The sequence below is a fragment of the Ascaphus truei genome, unplaced genomic scaffold (genome assembly GCF_040206685.1).
Source record: "Ascaphus truei isolate aAscTru1 unplaced genomic scaffold, aAscTru1.hap1 HAP1_SCAFFOLD_643, whole genome shotgun sequence".
Taxonomy (NCBI): domain Eukaryota; kingdom Metazoa; phylum Chordata; class Amphibia; order Anura; family Ascaphidae; genus Ascaphus; species Ascaphus truei.
Window position 1 is genome coordinate 56,508 of NW_027456976.1, and position 22,643 is coordinate 79,150.

Sequence of the window (22,643 nt, forward strand, 5' to 3'; positions counted from 1 at the left end):
AGATGTGAAACGGAGGAAGGCACGGATGGAGGGAGTTCTTCCGAGCTTCTGCGGGCCTCTCTCTTTCACTGGTGCATGCCGGGAGCTGGTCCCAACATCCACAAAGTGTGTGTGTATTATTGGTTGTATTTTATGGGGGTAGGAGGGTAGTGTGTATATTGTGTGTGTGGGAGTATTATATTGTGTGTAGAGGTGCAGAGGAGAGTACTAGATTGTGTATCTTGTGTAAGGGTGTTGTGTATATTGTGTTTGGAGCTATAATATTATTGGGGAGATTAGTATTGAGGAGGTATTATAGTGTGTATTGTGGGGAGTATTAGTGTGTGTATTGTTTGTGGGTGACAGATGCTGGGGGTATGCAGCAATCCCTGCACTGAGGTCCGAGGCGGCTCTGCATCGCTCGCACGCACTGTGGACGACCAAGCATGTGCCCATGATAATCATGGCCTTAGAGGGATGAGTGTGTCAGAGCCTAGAAGGGGTATATATATAATGGAGGAGGGAGGAGGAAGGAGGAGGAGGGAGGAGGAGATGATAGCATTGTAAAAGTTAACAAGATAGTTAGTTTAAGCAGAAAGTGAGGAGAGGTTAGAGATAAGGGTAGATGTCAGAGGAGAGAGTTCAATTAAGCTGAGGTATCGAGTAGGACAGGGGTGAGGGGAATGAGAGGTGGTGGATGATGAGAGCAGAAGAGGTCATGTACAAATAGACCTTGTTAGTCAGAGAGCAGTCATTCCAGAGGGCACGTGAGAAGTGAAGAGTAAAGTGAGACATGGAATGTGGATTACATTAGATGGGTTAATACGCTTAGCAGGGAGGTGGAGAGAGAGAGGCAAGAGGCAGAGAGTGGTGCAGGGGTTGAGGAAGAGATGTTGCATGTACCTTATCAGAACATTAAAGAACATCAATTCACACTGGTGCAGAGTTGATGATGAATCCAGTTCACCTCCAATTCAATTTTAACAGAAATGTTTCATTCTTCATTACTGAAAAAAAAGAAAAGTAAAAAACATTTCATTACTATTTTCAAAATGGATTGAATTCCCCCAACAATGACTATGTGTTACCAATATATCCCTCTCAGTCCCACTGCAGCATATAGTGTACCAGTGTGAAAGTAGGAAGGTACACAGTACCGGTAAAACAATACGTGCCGGTACTATGCACCATATGAATTATAAGGGGATGTAAATCTCCCAGTCTCTCTCCATATCCGCAACAGAGCGGGCTCCGGTCAGTGGCATGGATGCCCATATATGGGTATGCTCATATTTGGGCATCCCATGTCACTGACCGGAGCCGGCTCTGAGTATAGGGATATATGCGGAGACGCAGAGGTGCAAGGAAATGGGAGGAGGCACGGTGAGAAACAGGGAGAGACCACAGGAAGATAGAGGGCAACAACTTCCACAAGGTACTTGTATGGGTATAATTGTTTGTATTTTGTGCAGAGGGGGTAATTTCAGATAAAATACAATTCTCCACCCTCTACGAAACAATTCCACTTTGTTCAGTAAGCCAGAAAGTCTTGGTCCCATGTGGACTGAATTTAATGCAAATAAGGTCCTTAATACACAAGTAAAGAATAAAGTTACTTATTCTCTACTGTAAGAAGTGCCACATTGCCCACTATTTGGGTCCTGTGCCCAGATTGTGACCATGCATGGCAGAGGTGAGATTCCCCCAACTCCAATTTGCTACACTCTCCAAGAGAGATAATTGTGATCAGAGGTGGAACTAGGGGAGGGTGTGAGCAGGGTCACTGCCCAGGGAGTAACCTGACTGGGGGCACGGAAATCTCATTTAGTGCATATGTTGCGGCACTGCATTGATTGACCGGTCAATCTGCACTGCTGCCTGTCACAGTGACATCCTGATCGGGCACTGTGATCAGCTATAGCACTGACCCAGGTGAGATAGTTCAGCACTTTACAAGGAGGGAACAGATGTTGTGGGTGACAGATGCTGGAGGTAGGCCAAGACTGTTGGCCAGAGTAACGTGGAGACTTACTGCACTCTGCATGCCCATCCTCTCCCTGACATCAGGGGAAGGAAGTGGCCCTGGGGTGTGTGTAGGTATGCCAGATGTCAGTGTATGCATAAGTAAGTATGCCTGTGTAGTGGGAGGTGTAGGGGCGTTAAGCTGGAGGACTTAAAACAGGCACAAAAGCACATAGATACCTCTGATTATACCGCACCAAATGCTGATAATATCATGCTGTAGCTGCACTTTACAGAAGATGATGCAGATGTCATCATTGGTTGGTGGGTTCATTAAATCAATCCATCATATCATAACCACACTGTGCATATGATGTACTGAATCAGTAACACCAGGAAGACATCTCCATGTTAGGAGTAGAGTTGAAGTTAACAGAATATGTCCAGCACTGTGGTGTGTAGCCCATAAATAATAATTGTGCACATTACCAGAACAACATACTGTCAACTGCAAGATCATTTTGCTGCTTGTAGCGTATGCTCATCCTGTACAGTGTTGTAGTAGATCCGTCTCTTCAGTGTTCACTGCAACAAAAGTAAGACATTGCATTAATATTACAGACGTTTGGGGGCTGAAATCTCACTTCGCTGCGGACAATTTCCCTTTGCATAAGATTCTTGTGATTACTGCACCGACACACTTTATTCGAGCAAATACCCAGTATGTACCTGGCAGATACCTGGAATGCGCCGCTCCTCACCTCTGACAAGCCCCGTTGCGTTTGCCTTCCCAGCCTGGGTTCGTGCCTGGCTGACGGGCGGCTGATCTGTTAAATGATAATGATTAGGATTTAATAGGCTGCAATGCTTCGCGTGTCTACCAGATGGCATAAATTCATGAATTGTAATGCAGTATATATATATATACTGTGCAGTATTGCAGCCAGAGGGAATAAAATGCTTCAATCCCTGCCTAGAAAATACCTCAATGCACTCGGGCAGAAAACAGTCACAAACCTCAATACACCCGGGTATACCCGAATTCGTGGGACTAGCCGAGCTCGAATAAAGTGTGTCGCCAGTGTATGTCAATGATGATCAATAACTGCATCATAACACAGCCGCTCTATACAGAAGATGTACTTGCTCTCAATGGTCATGGAGGTAATACGTCACACAATGTACAGATATAGCAAGGATTATTTCTCCCACTGGTGCATTATGGCATTATGATGGGAAATGTTGTGAGATTCTGCATTATCAGCATCACTGAATCTTTTGGAAATTAAGTGATATTCTATGTTTTAATGCAATATTATGGATGATCAGCCGGTAAAATAATAATAGCTTGCTGTATCTGTAGCCATGCTCTACCCATGATGTGCTGAACCAATGACTGCAGAGAGATTCAGAGTGGTAAACATGACTGGAACGCATCTCTGAATAATGGGCAGCAAAGCAGTGCAGAATAGGAGGTGAAAGTATTTAAAATGGAAGATCCTTAGCAGCTGTGTGGGGAGTAGACAGTACAGACTGACCAAGTAAATGGTAAAAGGAGTAACTTCAACATTACTTGGCTTTGTTCTCCACATTGAAGCTTTCCTCCTCTTTAAATCACTAATACTGATGCCATGTGTAACCTGTACTGAGAGTTATATAATCTACTGGCCTAGATGAAACCATATGATGCAAACAGGATCCATCCCACTCCAGATTCATAGAATTGAACCACCTCAACCTTTCATAACAATCACATAGAACTGCAGCTGTGCGCTACTGCACATGTTCTTGTTATGAATGGTAGTAGATGTGGTCCTTGGGTCTTTACTTCATACTGTAGCCACCCTCTACTCATGATGTATTGAATCAACGAAAACTTGCATGGTTCAGATCACAGGAAGGGGTAGAGTAGAGATGAAAATATTCAATGTGAAACCCGTAGCAGCCGGATTGTGTGGAGTCAATAAAACGACAAATACTAAATGGTAAATGAGAAATATACACATTGCTTATCTGTCTCTGTGTAGTAATTTTCCTTCTCTTCAACTGTCCTTCAAATTTTCTCTTTTGCAAGAAAAGGAACACATGGCTTCAATATTCACTTCTGTTCTGCAGTCATCCCTCCTGAAATAAAAGTTAAGCATTGCATTGTTATTATGATAATACATACAATAAACCTTGCTCCAAACCATTTGATGCAAAGCAAATCCACCTCCCACCCACAGCTGTGCTCCTTCTAGAGCATGCATGTCAAACTCCAGTCCTCGAGGGTCCCAAACAGGCCAGGTTTTCAGTAGGGATATCCTGAAAACCTGGCCTGTTTGCTGCCCTCGAGGACTGGAGTTTGACATCCTTGTTCTTGAGCTTCTACCACGCAAGTCATCCATGTGAGTGACACTGTACTGCAGTCCTGGTCTGCACACAATCTACTGAATCAATGACATCACACTGTAAAGGCAATCTACAAGATGTATTAGTTGTCCACACTTCCGAAATGTTACTTTTATGTCCAAATCACTTATTCCCATGACCTGATATTTGTATTTGTTATTTATAGGATTGTCACAAAGAGTTGATGAGGTCACCAAATGATAGTATGTAGAGAGAAAGAGAGATCTCAGAACAGAGCCCTGATGTATACCCACAGACAGATCAATAGAAGACGAAGACATGTTAGCAACAGAGATGGAGAATGTGTGACAGGAAAGTTATGATGAAAACCAGGATAGAACTGTGTTACGGATACCAAGAGAGAGTTTAGAATATGAAGGAGGAGAGTGATTGAGAGCATCAAACGCAGCAGATAGATCAAGTAGGATTAGTAGGGAAAAGTGACCTTGGGAATTTGCTTTAAGCACAGTCTGTAGAACGAGCTGTACGAAAGGCAGGTTGTAAAGGATCCAGGAGGGCATGTGATTTAAGAATGTTGACATTCTAGCAATTAGGAGACAAACAGCAGGAGGGATACAGGGCGGTAGTTAGTAAGGCACATAGGGTGTAGGTTGTTTCTGAGAAAAGGGTGACCACTACAGGCTTAAAGTAAGAGGGTAAAGAGCCAGAGAATAGGGAGGAATTGAAGATGTGGGTGAGAGTGGGGACTAAGAGATGCAGTAAGGTGTGAGGGGATACGATCTAGAGGGCATGTGGTAGAGGGAGAAGAGAAGATGATTAGCTTCCAGCTCTGTAAGAGAAGAAAAGGAGTCAAATGCAGAAGGAGAATTAGGTAGAAGGAGAGAAGGGGGAAGGGACAGAAGGAATCTCCTTGTGGGTGGCATCCACCTTGCCTCTGAAGTAGTCAAATGCTTGAGGAGAAGTGAAGGAAGGATGGCAAGTGTGAGGAGAAGGTTAGTGGAGGGAGTCAAATACAGGGAAAAAAAGACAGCGTAAATTAAATTTGAGTGTTGATGAATGTGAAAAAAAAGTAGTGTGGTTTGGCCCCAGAGAGCAGCTTTATACAGGACTGGAGACATTTTTACTGTAGAAAAATCAAATATCAATTGTGTGATTTCCTTCATAGGCATTAAGAACAGCGAGTGGAAGTGTGATGAACATGTTTGGGAATTTAGCCAAGGGTGTGGGCTAGAGGGACAAGTGTGTCAGAGCCTAGAGGGGGCATATAGATAGGAGGATAGCATTGTAAGAGTTAATAAGATTGTTAGTTTAAGCGGAAAGAGAGAGAGAGCAGAGAGGTTAGAGTAGATGTCAGAGGAGAGTTTAATTAAGCAGAGGCAAATCAGTGGGACAGGTAAGATGGGGTGAGGGGAATGACTGATTGTGAATGATGAGAGCAGAAGAGGTCATGTACAACTAGAGCCTTGTTAGTCAGAGAACGGACATTCCAGATGGCATAGGAGAAGGGAAGAGAAAAGTAAGGAAAGGAATGTGGATTACATTAGATAGGTTAACACTCTTAGCAGGGAGGCAGAGGCAGGGAGGCCCGATGTGTATATGAGCAGGTTCAAGATTATAAGAGATATCCCACACATCAGCAAACATAGAAGGAGACACAGAGATAGGTGTAGAGAGAGACAGAGATAGCTCTATGTAGAGAGAGAGGGACGTAGAGAGAATGAGACAGATAGGCGCAGAGAGAGGGGGCGCAGAGAGAGGAGGCGCCAAAAGAGGGGGCGCAGAGAGAGGGGGCACAGAGAATAGGATATTAAAGAGTGCTTTTCATTGAGCAGTGCAGAAATAGCTGCAATAGAGGTCTGTACAAATGGTGCAGTGTGTAGACACATGCAAAGGTAGGGGAAGGAAAGAGGAGAACATGTGGATAAAAGCAGGAGTGTGGAAGTTAGAGAAATTAGAAAAGTTTAACAGAGGAGTGAGGAAACAGCAAGCAGAAAGAACAAGAGAGAGGTTACATTGGGATGACGTTCTGTGGTAAAGAGAAAATGCTAGGAGAGAGCTTTCAAATATTAGAGGACATGAATTGAGGGAGCAAATGTATAAATCAAAACCTGAGGGGGAGGTATAGCACGAAAGCTTGCACAGCAGATTATAGTCTTAATGTTGCGTGTACCTGTCAGGGTATTCAAGAAGTTAAATTCTCACAAGTGCAGAGTTCATGATGAAATGCTGAATCTAGTCCCCCTCCAATTTAATTTTAATATAACTTTTCCATTCTTCATTACTGCAAAAAGCAAACAAAACAAAACCACATTGCATTACTATTTTCAAAATGGATTGAATGGCATATTCAACAGTGACTGTGTGATGCCAATATTCCCCACTCACTCGTAGTGAAGCACATATTGTACTAGTGTTGAAAGTAGGCCGGTAGAGTCAGGTACGCAGTACTGATAAAACAATAAGTGCCCGTCGTAAGTACCAGCTCCGCAACAGTGCGGGCATCACATTAGTGACGTGGATGAACATATATGGATAAGCCCATATTAAGGCATCACGTGACCAGAGCCGTCACTGACTGGGTATACGTAAAGACGCAGGGAGATGCAAGGAAAGGGAGGGAGAGAGACAGGGAGAAGATGTGAAACGGAGGAAGGCACGGATGGAGGGAGTTCTTCCGAGCTTCTGCGGGCCTCTCTCTTTCACTGGTGCATGCCGGGAGCTGGTCCCAACATCCACAAAGTGTGTGTGTATTATTGGTTGTATTTTATGGGGGTAGGAGGGTAGTGTGTATATTGTGTGTGTGGGAGTATTATATTGTGTGTAGAGGTGCAGAGGAGAGTACTAGATTGTGTATCTTGTGTAAGGGTGTTGTGTATATTGTGTTTGGAGCTATAATATTATTGGGGAGATTAGTATTGAGGAGGTATTATAGTGTGTATTGTGGGGAGTATTAGTGTGTGTATTGTTTGTGGGTGACAGATGCTGGGGGTATGCAGCAATCCCTGCACTGAGGTCCGAGGCGGCTCTGCATCGCTCGCACGCACTGTGGACGACCAAGCATGTGCCCATGATAATCATGGCCTTAGAGGGATGAGTGTGTCAGAGCCTAGAAGGGGTATATATATAATGGAGGAGGGAGGAGGAAGGAGGAGGAGGGAGGAGGAGATGATAGCATTGTAAAAGTTAACAAGATAGTTAGTTTAAGCAGAAAGTGAGGAGAGGTTAGAGATAAGGGTAGATGTCAGAGGAGAGAGTTCAATTAAGCTGAGGTATCGAGTAGGACAGGGGTGAGGGGAATGAGAGGTGGTGGATGAGAGCAGAAGAGGTCATGTACAAATAGACCTTGTTAGTCAGAGAGCAGTCATTCCAGAGGGCACGTGAGAAGTGAAGAGTAAAGTGAGACATGGAATGTGGATTACATTAGATGGGTTAATACGCTTAGCAGGGAGGTGGAGAGAGAGAGGCAAGAGGCAGAGAGTGGTGCAGGGGTTGAGGAAGAGATGTTGCATGTACCTTATCAGAACATTAAAGAACATCAATTCACACTGGTGCAGAGTTGATGATGAATCCAGTTCACCTCCAATTCAATTTTAACAGAAATGTTTCATTCTTCATTACTGAAAAAAAAGAAAAGTAAAAAACATTTCATTACTATTTTCAAAATGGATTGAATTCCCCCAACAATGACTATGTGTTACCAATATATCCCTCTCAGTCCCACTGCAGCATATACTGTACCAGTGTGAAAGTAGGAAGGTACACAGTACCGGTAAAACAATACGTGCCGGTACTATGCACCATATGAATTATAAGGGGATGTAAATCTCCCAGTCTCTCTCCATATCCGCAACAGAGCGGGCTCCGGTCAGTGGCATGGATGCCCATATATGGGTATGCTCATATTTGGGCATCCCATGTCACTGACCGGAGCCGGCTCTGAGTATAGGGATATATGCGGAGACGCAGAGGTGCAAGGAAATGGGAGGAGGCACGGTGAGAAACAGGGAGAGACCACAGGAAGATAGAGGGCAACAACTTCCACAAGGTACTTGTATGGGTATAATTGTTTGTATTTTGTGCAGAGGGGGTAATTTCAGATAAAATACAATTCTCCACCCTCTACGAAACAATTCCACTTTGTTCAGTAAGCCAGAAAGTCTTGGTCCCATGTGGACTGAATTTAATGCAAATAAGGTCCTTAATACACAAGTAAAGAATAAAGTTACTTATTCTCTACTGTAAGAAGTGCCACATTGCCCACTATTTGGGTCCTGTGCCCAGATTGTGACCATGCATGGCAGAGGTGAGATTCCCCCAACTCCAATTTGCTACACTCTCCAAGAGAGATAATTGTGATCAGAGGTGGAACTAGGGGAGGGTGTGAGCAGGGTCACTGCCCAGGGAGTAACCTGACTGGGGGCACGGAAATCTCATTTAGTGCATATGTTGCGGCACTGCATTGATTGACCGGTCAATCTGCACTGCTGCCTGTCACAGTGACATCCTGATCGGGCACTGTGATCAGCTATAGCACTGACCCAGGTGAGATAGTTCAGCACTTTACAAGGAGGGAACAGATGTTGTGGGTGACAGATGCTGGGGGTAGGCCAAGACTGTTGGCCAGAGTAACGTGGAGACTTACTGCACTCTGCATGCCCATCCTCTCCCTGACATCAGGGGAAGGAAGTGGCCCTGGGGTGTGTGTAGGTATGCCAGATGTCAGTGTATGCATAAGTAAGTATGCCTGTGTAGTGGGAGGTGTAGGGGCGTTAAGCTGGAGGACTTAAAACAGGCACAAAAGCACATAGATACCTCTGATTATACCGCACCAAATGCTGATAATATCATGCTGTAGCTGCACTTTACAGAAGATGATGCAGATGTCATCATTGGTTGGTGGGTTCATTAAATCAATCCATCATATCATAACCACACTGTGCATATGATGTACTGAATCAGTAACACCAGGAAGACATCTCCATGTTAGGAGTAGAGTTGAAGTTAACAGAATATGTCCAGCACTGTGGTGTGTAGCCCATAAATAATAATTGTGCACATTACCAGAACAACATACTGTCAACTGCAAGATCATTTTGCTGCTTGTAGCGTATGCTCATCCTGTACTGTGTTGTAGTAGATCCGTCTCTTCAGTGTTCACTGCAACAAAAGTAAGACATTGCATTAATATTACAGACGTTTGGGGGCTGAAATCTCACTTCGCTGCGGACAATTTCCCTTTGCATAAGATTCTTGTGATTATGTCAATGATGATCAATAACTGCATCATAACACAGCCGCTCTATACAGAAGATGTACTTGCTCTCATTGGTCATGGAGGTAATACGTCACACAATGTACAGATATAGCAAGGATTATTTCTCCCACTTGTGCATTATGGCATTATGATGGGAAATGTTGTGAGATTCTGCATTATCAGCATCACTGAATCTTTTGGAAATTAAGTGATATTCTATGTTTTAATGCAATATTATGGGTGATCAGCCGGTAAAATAATAATAGCTTGCTGTATCTGTAGCCATGCTCTACCCATGATGTGCTGAACCAATGACTGCAGAGAGATTCAGAGTGGTAAACATGACTGGAACGCATCTCTGAATAATGGGCAGCAAAGCAGTGCAGAATAGGAGGTGAAAGTATTTAAAATGGAAGATCCTTAGCAGCTGTGTGGAGAGTAGACAGTACAGACTGACCAAGTAAATGGTAAAAGGAGTAACTTCAACATTACTTGGCTTTGTTCTCCACATTGAAGCTTTCCTCCTCTTTAAATCACTAATACTGATGCCATGTGTAACCTGTACTGAGAGTTATATAATCTACTGGCCTAGATGAAACCATATGATGCAAACAGGATCCATCCCACTCCAGATTCATAGAATTGAACCACCTCAACCTTTCATAACAATCACATAGAACTGCAGCTGTGCGCTACTGCACATGTTCTTGTTATGAATGGTAGTAGATGTGGTCCTTGGGTCTTTACTTCATACTGTAGCCACCCTCTACTCATGATGTATTGAATCAACGAAAACTTGCATGGTTCAGATCACAGGAAGGGGTAGAGTAGAGATGAAAATATTCAATGTGAAACCCGTAGCAGCCGGATTGTGTGGAGTCAATAAAACGACAAATACTAAATGGTAAATGAGAAATATACACATTGCTTATCTGTCTCTGTGTAGTAATTTTCCTTCTCTTCAACTGTCCTTCAAATTTTCTCTTTTGCAAGAAAAGGAACACATGGCTTCAATATTCACTTCTGTTCTGCAGTCATCCCTCCTGAAATAAAAGTTAAGCATTGCATTGTTATTATGATAATACATACAATAAACCTTGCTCCAAACCATTTCATGCAAAGCAAATCCACCTCCCACCCACAGCTGTGCTCCTTCTAGAGCATGCATGTCAAACTCCAGTCCTCGAGGGTCCCAAACAGGCCAGGTTTTCAGTAGGGATATCCTGAAAACCTGGCCTGTTTGCTGCCCTCGAGGACTGGAGTTTGACATCCTTGTTCTTGAGCTTCTACCACGCAAGTCATCCATGTGAGTGACACTGTACTGCAGTCCTGGTCTGCACACAATCTACTGAATCAATGACATCACACTGTAAAGGCAATCTACAAGATGTATTAGTTGTCCACACTTCCGAAATGTTACTTTTATGTCCAAATCACTTATTCCCATGACCTGATATTTGTATTTGTTATTTATAGGATTGTCACAAAGAGTTGATGAGGTCACCAAATGATAGTATGTAGAGAGAAAGAGAGATCTCAGAACAGAGCCCTGATGTATACCCACAGACAGATCAATAGAAGACGAAGACATGTTAGCAACAGAGATGGAGAATGTGTGACAGGAAAGTTATGATGAAAACCAGGATAGAACTGTGTTACGGATACCAAGAGAGAGTTTAGAATATGAAGGAGGAGAGTGATTGAGAGCATCAAACGCAGCAGATAGATCAAGTAGGATTAGTAGGGAAAAGTGACCTTGGGAATTTGCTTTAAGCACAGTCTGTAGAACGAGCTGTACGAAAGGCAGGTTGTAAAGGATCCAGGAGGGAATGTGATTTAAGAATGTTGACATTCTAGCAATTAGGAGACAAACAGCAGGAGGGATACAGGGCGGTAGTTAGTAAGGCACATAGGGTGTAGGTTGTTTCTGAGAAAAGGGTGACCACTACAGGCTTAAAGTAAGAGGGTAAAGAGCCAGAGAATAGGGAGGAATTGAAGATGTGGGTGAGAGTGGGGACTAAGAGATGCAGTAAGGTGTGAGGGGATACGATCTAGAGGGCATGTGGTAGAGGGAGAAGAGAAGATGATTAGCTTCCAGCTCTGTAAGAGAAGAAAAGGAGTCAAATGCAGAAGGAGAATTAGGTAGAAGGAGAGAAGGGGGAAGGGACAGAAGGAATCTCCTTGTGGGTGGCATCCACCTTGCCTCTGAAGTAGTCAAATGCTTGAGGAGAAGTGAAGGAAGGATGGCAAGTGTGAGGAGAAGGTTAGTGGAGGGAGTCAAATACAGGGAAAAAAAGACAGCGTAAATTAAATTTGAGTGTTGATGAATGTGAAAAAAAAGTAGTGTGGTTTGGCCCCAGAGAGCAGCTTTATACAGGACTGGAGACATTTTTACTGTAGAAAAATCAAATATCAATTGTGTGATTTCCTTCATAGGCATTAAGAACAGCGAGTGGAAGTGTGATGAACATGTTTGGGAATTTAGCCAAGGGTGTGGGCTAGAGGGACAAGTGTGTCAGAGCCTAGAGGGGGCATATAGATAGGAGGATAGCATTGTAAGAGTTAATAAGATTGTTAGTTTAAGCGGAAAGAGAGAGAGAGCAGAGAGGTTAGAGTAGATGTCAGAGGAGAGTTTAATTAAGCAGAGGCAAATCAGTGGGACAGGTAAGATGGGGTGAGGGGAATGACTGATTGTGAATGATGAGAGCAGAAGAGGTCATGTACAACTAGAGCCTTGTTAGTCAGAGAACGGACATTCCAGATGGCATAGGAGAAGGGAAGAGAAAAGTAAGGAAAGGAATGTGGATTACATTAGATAGGTTAACACTCTTAGCAGGGAGGCAGAGGCAGGGAGGCCCGATGTGTATATGAGCAGGTTCAAGATTATAAGAGATATCCCACACATCAGCAAACATAGAAGGAGACACAGAGATAGGTGTAGAGAGAGACAGAGATAGCTCTATGTAGAGAGAGAGGGACGTAGAGAGAATGAGACAGATAGGCGCAGAGAGAGGGGGCGCAGAGAGAGGAGGCGCCAAAAGAGGGGGCGCAGAGAGAGGGGGCACAGAGAATAGGATATTAAAGAGTGCTTTTCATTGAGCAGTGCAGAAATAGCTGCAATAGAGGTCTGTACAAATGGTGCAGTGTGTAGACACATGCAAAGGTAGGGGAAGGAAAGAGGAGAACATGTGGATAAAAGCAGGAGTGTGGAAGTTAGAGAAATTAGAAAAGTTTAACAGAGGAGTGAGGAAACAGCAAGCAGAAAGAACAAGAGAGAGGTTACATTGGGATGACGTTCTGTGGTAAAGAGAAAATGCTAGGAGAGAGCTTTCAAATATTAGAGGACATGAATTGAGGGAGCAAATGTATAAATCAAAACCTGAGGGGGAGGTATAGCACGAAAGCTTGCACAGCAGATTATAGTCTTAATGTTGCGTGTACCTGTCAGGGTATTCAAGAAGTTAAATTCTCACAAGTGCAGAGTTCATGATGAAATGCTGAATCTAGTCCCCCTCCAATTTAATTTTAATATAACTTTTCCATTCTTCATTACTGCAAAAAGCAAACAAAACAAAACCACATTGCATTACTATTTTCAAAATGGATTGAATGGCATATTCAACAGTGACTGTGTGATGCCAATATTCCCCACTCACTCGTAGTGAAGCACATATTGTACTAGTGTTGAAAGTAGGCCGGTAGAGTCAGGTACGCAGTACTGATAAAACAATAAGTGCCCGTCGTAAGTACCAGCTCCGCAACAGTGCGGGCATCACATTAGTGACGTGGATGAACATATATGGATAAGCCCATATTAAGGCATCACGTGACCAGAGCCGTCACTGACTGGGTATACGTAAAGACGCAGGGAGATGCAAGGAAAGGGAGGGAGAGAGACAGGGAGAAGATGTGAAACGGAGGAAGGCACGGATGGAGGGAGTTCTTCCGAGCTTCTGCGGGCCTCTCTCTTTCACTGGTGCATGCCGGGAGCTGGTCCCAACATCCACAAAGTGTGTGTGTATTATTGGTTGTATTTTATGGGGGTAGGAGGGTAGTGTGTATATTGTGTGTGTGGGAGTATTATATTGTGTGTAGAGGTGCAGAGGAGAGTACTAGATTGTGTATCTTGTGTAAGGGTGTTGTGTATATTGTGTTTGGAGCTATAATATTATTGGGGAGATTAGTATTGAGGAGGTATTATAGTGTGTATTGTGGGGAGTATTAGTGTGTGTATTGTTTGTGGGTGACAGATGCTGGGGGTATGCAGCAATCCCTGCACTGAGGTCCGAGGCGGCTCTGCATCGCTCGCACGCACTGTGGACGACCAAGCATGTGCCCATGATAATCATGGCCTTAGAGGGATGAGTGTGTCAGAGCCTAGAAGGGGTATATATATAATGGAGGAGGGAGGAGGAAGGAGGAGGAGGGAGGAGGAGATGATAGCATTGTAAAAGTTAACAAGATAGTTAGTTTAAGCAGAAAGTGAGGAGAGGTTAGAGATAAGGGTAGATGTCAGAGGAGAGAGTTCAATTAAGCTGAGGTATCGAGTAGGACAGGGGTGAGGGGAATGAGAGGTGGTGGATGAGAGCAGAAGAGGTCATGTACAAATAGACCTTGTTAGTCAGAGAGCAGTCATTCCAGAGGGCACGTGAGAAGTGAAGAGTAAAGTGAGACATGGAATGTGGATTACATTAGATGGGTTAATACGCTTAGCAGGGAGGTGGAGAGAGAGAGGCAAGAGGCAGAGAGTGGTGCAGGGGTTGAGGAAGAGATGTTGCATGTACCTTATCAGAACATTAAAGAACATCAATTCACACTGGTGCAGAGTTGATGATGAATCCAGTTCACCTCCAATTCAATTTTAACAGAAATGTTTCATTCTTCATTACTGAAAAAAAAGAAAAGTAAAAAACATTTCATTACTATTTTCAAAATGGATTGAATTCCCCCAACAATGACTATGTGTTACCAATATATCCCTCTCAGTCCCACTGCAGCATATACTGTACCAGTGTGAAAGTAGGAAGGTACACAGTACCGGTAAAACAATACGTGCCGGTACTATGCACCATATGAATTATAAGGGGATGTAAATCTCCCAGTCTCTCTCCATATCCGCAACAGAGCGGGCTCCGGTCAGTGGCATGGATGCCCATATATGGGTATGCTCATATTTGGGCATCCCATGTCACTGACCGGAGCCGGCTCTGAGTATAGGGATATATGCGGAGACGCAGAGGTGCAAGGAAATGGGAGGAGGCACGGTGAGAAACAGGGAGAGACCACAGGAAGATAGAGGGCAACAACTTCCACAAGGTACTTGTATGGGTATAATTGTTTGTATTTTGTGCAGAGGGGGTAATTTCAGATAAAATACAATTCTCCACCCTCTACGAAACAATTCCACTTTGTTCAGTAAGCCAGAAAGTCTTGGTCCCATGTGGACTGAATTTAATGCAAATAAGGTCCTTAATACACAAGTAAAGAATAAAGTTACTTATTCTCTACTGTAAGAAGTGCCACATTGCCCACTATTTGGGTCCTGTGCCCAGATTGTGACCATGCATGGCAGAGGTGAAATTCCCCCAACTCCAATTTGCTACACTCTCCAAGAGAGATAATTGTGATCAGAGGTGGAACTAGGGGAGGGTGTGAGCAGGGTCACTGCCCAGGGAGTAACCTGACTGGGGGCACGGAAATCTCATTTAGTGCATATGTTGCGGCACTGCATTGATTGACCGGTCAATCTGCACTGCTGCCTGTCACAGTGACATCCTGATCGGGCACTGTGATCAGCTATAGCACTGACCCAGGTGAGATAGTTCAGCACTTTACAAGGAGGGAACAGATGTTGTGGGTGACAGATGCTGGAGGTAGGCCAAGACTGTTGGCCAGAGTAACGTGGAGACTTACTGCACTCTGCATGCCCATCCTCTCCCTGACATCAGGGGAAGGAAGTGGCCCTGGGGTGTGTGTAGGTATGCCAGATGTCAGTGTATGCATAAGTAAGTATGCCTGTGTAGTGGGAGGTGTAGGGGCGTTAAGCTGGAGGACTTAAAACAGGCACAAAAGCACATAGATACCTCTGATTATACCGCACCAAATGCTGATAATATCATGCTGTAGCTGCACTTTACAGAAGATGATGCAGATGTCATCATTGGTTGGTGGGTTCATTAAATCAATCCATCATATCATAACCACACTGTGCATATGATGTACTGAATCAGTAACACCAGGAAGACATCTCCATGTTAGGAGTAGAGTTGAAGTTAACAGAATATGTCCAGCACTGTGGTGTGTAGCCCATAAATAATAATTGTGCACATTACCAGAACAACATACTGTCAACTGCAAGATCATTTTGCTGCTTGTAGCGTATGCTCATCCTGTACAGTGTTGTAGTAGATCCGTCTCTTCAGTGTTCACTGCAACAAAAGTAAGACATTGCATTAATATTACAGACGTTTGGGGGCTGAAATCTCACTTCGCTGCGGACAATTTCCCTTTGCATAAGATTCTTGTGATTATGTCAATGATGATCAATAACTGCATCATAACACAGCCGCTCTATACAGAAGATGTACTTGCTCTCAATGGTCATGGAGGTAATACGTCACACAATGTACAGATATAGCAAGGATTATTTCTCCCACTGGTGCATTATGGCATTATGATGGGAAATGTTGTGAGATTCTGCATTATCAGCATCACTGAATCTTTTGGAAATTAAGTGATATTCTATGTTTTAATGCAATATTATGGATGATCAGCCGGTAAAATAATAATAGCTTGCTGTATCTGTAGCCATGCTCTACCCATGATGTGCTGAACCAATGACTGCAGAGAGATTCAGAGTGCTAAACATGACTGGAACGCATCTCTGAATAATGGGCAGCAAAGCAGTGCAGAATAGGAGGTGAAAGTATTTAAAATGGAAGATCCTTAGCAGCTGTGTGGGGAGTAGACAGTACAGACTGACCAAGTAAATGGTAAAAGGAGTAACTTCAACATTACTTGGCTTTGTTCTCCACATTGAAGCTTTCCTCCTCTTTAAATCACTAATACTGATGCCATGTGTAACCTGTACTGAGAGTTATATAATCTACTGGCCTAGATGAAACCATATGATGCAAACAGGATCCATCCCACTCCAGATTCATAGAATTGAACCACCTCAACCTTTCATAACAATCACATAGAACTGCAGCTGTGCGCTACTGCACATGTTCTTGTTATGAATGGTAGTAGATGTGGTCCTTGGGTCTTTACTTCATACTGTAGCCACCCTCTACTCATGATGTATTGAATCAACGAAAACTTGCATGGTTCAGATCACAGGAAGGGGTAGAGTAGAGATGAAAATATTCAATGTGAAACCCGTAGCAGCCGGATTGTGTGGAGTCAATAAAACGACAAATACTAAATGGTAAATGAGAAATATACACATTGCTTATCTGTCTCTGTGTAGTAATTTTCCTTCTCTTCAACTGTCCTTCAAATTTTCTCTTTTGCAAGAAAAGGAACACATGGCTTCAATATTCACTTCTGTTCTGCAGTCATCCCTCCTGAAATAAAAGTTAAGCATTGCATTGTTATTATGATAATACATACAATAAACCTTGCTCCAAACCATTTGATGCAAAGCAAATCCACCTCCCACCCACAGCTGTGCTCCTTCTAGAGCATGCATGTCAAACTCCAGTCCTCGAGGGTCCCAAACAGGCCAGGTTTTCAGTAGGGATATCCTGAAAACCTGGCCTGTTTGCTGCCCTCGAGGACTGGAGTTTGACATCCTTGTTCTTGAGCTTCTACCACGCAAGTCATCCATGTGAGTGACACTGTACTGCAGTCCTGGTCTGCACACAATCTACTGAATCAATGACATCACACTGTAAAGGCAATCTACAAGATGTATTAGTTGTCCACACTTCCGAAATGTTACTTTTATGTCCAAATCACTTATTCCCATGACCTGATATTTGTATTTGTTATTTATAGGATTGTCACAAAGAGTTGATGAGGTCACCAAATGATAGTATGTAGAGAGAAAGAGAGATCTCAGAACAGAGCCCTGATGTATACCCACAGACAGATCAATAGAAGACGAAGACATGTTAGCAACAGAGATGGAGAATGTGTGACAGGAAAGTTATGATGAAAACCAGGATAGAACTGTGTTACGGATACCAAGAGAGAGTTTAGAATATGAAGGAGGAGAGTGATTGAGAGCATCAAACGCAGCAGATAGATCAAGTAGGATTAGTAGGGAAAAGTGACCTTGGGAATTTGCTTTAAGCACAGTCTGTAGAACGAGCTGTACGAAAGGCAGGTTGTAAAGGATCCAGGAGGGCATGTGATTTAACAATGTTGACATTCTAGCAATTAGGAGACAAACAGCAGGAGGGATATAGGGCGGTAGTTAGTAAGGCACATAGGGTGTAGGTTGTTTCTGAGAAAAGGGTGACCACTACAGGCTTAAAGTAAGAGGGTAAAGAGCCAGAGAATAGGGAGGACTTGAAGATGTGGGTGAGAGTGGGGACTAAGAGATGCAGTAAGGTGTGAGGGGATACGATCTAGAGGGCATGTGGTAGAGGGAGAAGAGAAGATGATTAGCTTCCAGCTCTGTAAGAGAAGAAAAGGAGTCAAATGCAGAAGGAGAATTAGGTAGAAGGAGAGAAGGGGGAAGGGACAGAAGGAATCTCCTTGTGGGTGGCATCCACCTTGCCTCTGAAGTAGTCAAATGCTTGAGGAGAAGTGAAGGAAGGATGGCAAGTGTGAGAAGAAGGTTAGTGGAGGGAGTCAAATACAGGGGAAAAAAGACAGCGTAAATTAAATTTGTGTGTTGATGAATGTGGAAAAAAAAGTAGTGTGGTTTGGCCCCAGAGAGCAGCTTTATACAGGACTGGAGACATTTTTACTGTAGAAAAATCAAACATCAAGTGTGAGATTTCCTTCATAGGCATTAAGAACAGTGAGTGGAAGTGTGATGAACATGTTTGGGAATTTAGCCAAGGGTGTGGGTTAGAGGGACGTGTGTGTCAGAGCTTGAAGGGGCATATAGAGGATAGCATTGTAAGAGTTAATAAGATTGTCAGTTTAAGCAGAAAGAGAGAGAGCAGAGAGGTTAGAGTAGATGTCAGAGGAGAGTTTAATTAAGCAGAGGAAAATCAGTGGGACAGGTAAGATGGGGTGAGGGGAATGACTGATTGTGAATGATGAGAGCAGAAGAGGTCATGTACAACTAGAGCCTTGTTAGTCAGAGAACGGACATTCCAGAGGGCATAGGAGAAGGGAAGAGAAAAGTAAGGAAAGGAATGTGGATTACATTAGATAGGTTAACACTCTTAGCAGGAGGCAGAGGCAGGGAGACCCGATGTGTATATGAGCAGGTTCAAGATTATAAGAGATATCCCACACATCAGCAAACATAGAAGGAGACACAGAGATAGGTGTAGAGAGAGACAGAGATAGCTCTATGTAGAGAGAGAGGGACGTAGAGAGAATGAGACAGATGGGGGCGCAGAGAGAGAGGGGGCGCAGAGAGAGAGGGGGCGCAGAGAGAGAGGGGGCGCAGAGAGAGAGGGGGCGCAGAGAGAGAGGGGGCGCAGAGAGAGAGGGGGCGCAGAGAGAGAGGGGGCGCAGAGAGAGAGGGGGCGCAGAGAGAGAGGGGGCGCAGAGAGAGAGGGGGCGCAGAGAGAGAGGGGGCGCAGAGAATAGGATGTACATGAGTGCTTTTCATTGAGCAGTGCAGAAATAGCTGCAATAGAGGTCTGTACAAATGGTGCAGTGTGTAGACACATGCAAAGGTAGGGGAAGGAAAGAGGAGAACATGTGGATAAAAGCAGGAGTGTGGAAGTTAGAGAAATTAGAAAAGTTTAACAGAAAAGTGAGGAAACAGCAAGCAGAGAGAACAAGAGAGAGGTTACATTGGGATGACGTTCTGTGGTAGAGAGAAAATGCTAGGAGAGAGCTTTCAAATATTAGAGGACATGACTTGAGGGAGCAAATGTATAAATCAAAACCTGAGGGGGAGGTATAGCACGAAAGCTTGCACAGCAGATTATAGTCTTAAAGTTGCGTGTACCTCTCAGGGCATTCAAGAAGGTAAATTCTCACAAGTGCAGAGTTCATGATGAAATGCTGAATCCAGTTCCCCTCCAATTTAATTTTAATATAACTTATCCATTCTTCATTACTGCAAAAAGCAAACAAAACCAAACCACATTGCATTACTATTTTCAAAATGGATTGAATGGCATATTCAACAGTGACTGTGTGATGCCAATATTCCCCACTCACTCGTAGTGAAGCACTTATTGTACTAGTGTTGAAAGTAGGCCGGTAGAGTCAGGTACGCAGTACTGATAAAACAATAAGTGCGCGTCGTAAGTACCAGCTCCGCAACAGTGCGGGCATCACATTAGTGACGTGGATGAACATATATGGATAAGCCCATATTAAGGCATCACGTGACCAGAGCCGTCACTGACTGGGTATACCGTACGTAAAGACGCAGGGAGATGCAAGGAAAGGGAGGGAGAGAGACAGGGAGAAGATGGGAAACGGAGGGAGGCACGGATGGAGAGAGGGAGTTCTTCCGAGCTTCTGCTGGCCTCTCTCTTTCACTGGTGCATGCCGGGAGCTGGTCCCAACATCCACAAAGTGTGTGTGTATTATTGGTTGTATTTTATGGGGGTAGGAGGGTAGTGTGTATATTGTGTGTGTGGGAGTATTATATTGTGTGTAGAGGTGCAGAGGAGAGTACTAGATTGTGTATCTTGTGTAAGGGTGTTGTGTATATTGTGTTTGGAGCTATAATATTATTGGAGAGATTAGTATTGAGGAGGTATTATAGTGTGTATTGTGGGGAGTATTAGTGTGTGTATTGTTTGTGGGTGACAGATGCTGGGGTATGCAGCAATCCCTGCACTGAGGTCCGAGGCGGCTCTGCATCGCTCGCACGCACTGTGGATGACCAAGCATGTGCCCATGATAATCATGGCCTTAGAGGGATGAGTGTGTCAGAGCCTAGAAGGGGCATATAAATATATAATGGAGGAGGGAGGAGGGAGGAGGAGGAGATGATAGCATTGTAAAAGTTAACAAGATAGTTAGTTTAAGCAGAAAGTGAGGAGAGGTTAGAGATAAGGGTAGATGTCAGAGGAGAGAGTTCAATTAAGCTGAGGTATCGAGTAGGACAGGGGTGAGGGGAATGAGAAGTGGTGGATGATGAGAGCAGAAGAGGTCATGTACAAATAGACCTTGTTAGTCAGAGAGCAGACATTCCAGAGGGCACGTGAGAAGTGAAGAGTAAAGTGAGACATGGAATGTGGATTACATTAGATGGGTTAATACGCTTAGCAGGGAGGTGGAGAGAGAGAGGCAAGAGGCAGAGAGTGGTGTAGGGGTTGAGGAAGAGATGTTGCATGTACCTTATCAGAACATTAAAGAACATCAATTCACACTGGTGCAGAGTTGATGATGATTCCAGTTCACCTCCAATTCAATTTTAACAGAACTTTTTCATTCTTCATTACTGCAAAAAAAAAAGTATAAAACATTGCATTACTATTTTCAAAATGGATTGAATTCCCCCAACAATAACTATGTGTTACCAATATATCCCTCTCAGTCCCACTGCAGCACATACTGTACCAGTGTGAAAGTAGGAAGGTACACAGTAACGGTAAAACAATACGTGCCGGTACTATGCACCATATGAATTATAAGGGGATGTAAATCTCCCAGTCTCTCTCCATATCCGCAACAGAGTGGGCTCCGGTCAGTGGCATGGATGCCCATGTATGGATATGCTCATATTTGGGCATCCCATGTCACTGACCGGAGCCGGCTCTGAGTATAGGGATATATGCGGAGACGCAGAGGTGCAAGGAAATGGGAGGAGGCACGGTGAGAAACAGGGAGAGACCACAGGAAGATAGAGGGCAACAACTTCCACAAGGTACATGTATGTGTATAATTGTTTGTATTTTGTGCAGAGGGGGTAATTTCAGATAAAATACAATTCTCCACCCTCTACGAAACAATTCCACTTTGTTCAGTAAGCCAGAAAGTCTTGGTCCCATGGGGACTGAATTTTAATGCAAATAAGGTCCTTAATACACAAGTAAAGAATATAGTTACTTATTCTCTACTGTAAGAAGTGCCACATTGCCCACTATTTGGGTCCTGTGCCCAGATTGTGACCATGCATGGCAGAGGTGAGATTCCACCAACACCAATTTGCTACACTCTCCAAGAGAGATAATTGTGGTCAGAGGTGGAACTAGGGGAGGGGGTGAGCAGGGTCACTGCCCAGGGAGTAACCTGACAGGGGGCACGGAAATCTCATTTAGTGCATATGGTGCGGCACTGCATTGATTGACCGGTCAATCTGCACTGCTGCCTGTCACAGTGACATCATGATCGGGCACTGTGATCAGCTATAGCACTGACCCAGGTGAGATAGTTCAGCACTTTACAAGGAGGGAACAGATGTTGTGGGTGACAGATGCTGGGGGTAGGCCAAGACTGTTGGCCAGAGTAACGTGGAGACTTACTGCACTCTGCATGCCCATCCTCTCCCTGACATCAGGGGAAGGAAGTGGCCCTGGGGTGTGTGTAGGTATGCCAGATGTCAGTGTATGCATAAGTAAGTATGTCTGTGTAGTGGGAGGTGTAGGGGCGTTAAGCTGGAGGACTTAAAACAGGCACACATCTCACTTCGCTGCGGACAATTTCCCTTTGCATAAGATTCTTGTGATTATGTCAATGATGATCAATAACTGCATCATAACACAGCCGCTCCATACAGAAGATGTACTTGCTATCAATGGTCATGGAGGTAATACGTCACACAATGTACAGATATAGCAAGGATTATTTCTTCCTCTGGTGCATTATGGCATTATGATGGGAAATGTTGTGAGATTCTGCATTATCAGCATCACTGAATCTTTTGGAAATTAAGTGATATTCTATGTTTTAATGCAATATTATGGATGATCAGCCGGTAAAATAATAAAAGCTTTCTGTATCTGTAGCCATGCTCTACCCATGATGTGCTGAACCAATGACTGCAGAGAGATTCAGA

The 22,643-nt window shown here is 43.9% G+C and overlaps 1 long non-coding RNA gene across 1 annotated transcript; it reads right to left on the reverse strand.

Moving 5' to 3' along the window:
• Positions 1 to 888: 888 nt before the first annotated feature.
• Positions 889 to 21,080, reverse strand: LOC142485842 (uncharacterized). The gene is made up of 13 exons (XR_012798716.1): positions 20,983 to 21,080; positions 19,635 to 19,745; positions 16,996 to 17,115; positions 15,880 to 15,975; positions 14,332 to 14,435; positions 12,989 to 13,099; positions 10,471 to 10,590; positions 9,355 to 9,450; positions 7,807 to 7,910; positions 6,464 to 6,574; positions 3,946 to 4,065; positions 2,431 to 2,526; positions 889 to 986 (listed from the first exon to the last, which is right to left on the reverse strand). It is a non-coding gene; the product is annotated as an uncharacterized LOC142485842 (long non-coding RNA).
• Between the last annotated feature and the right edge of the window lie 1,563 nt (positions 21,081 to 22,643).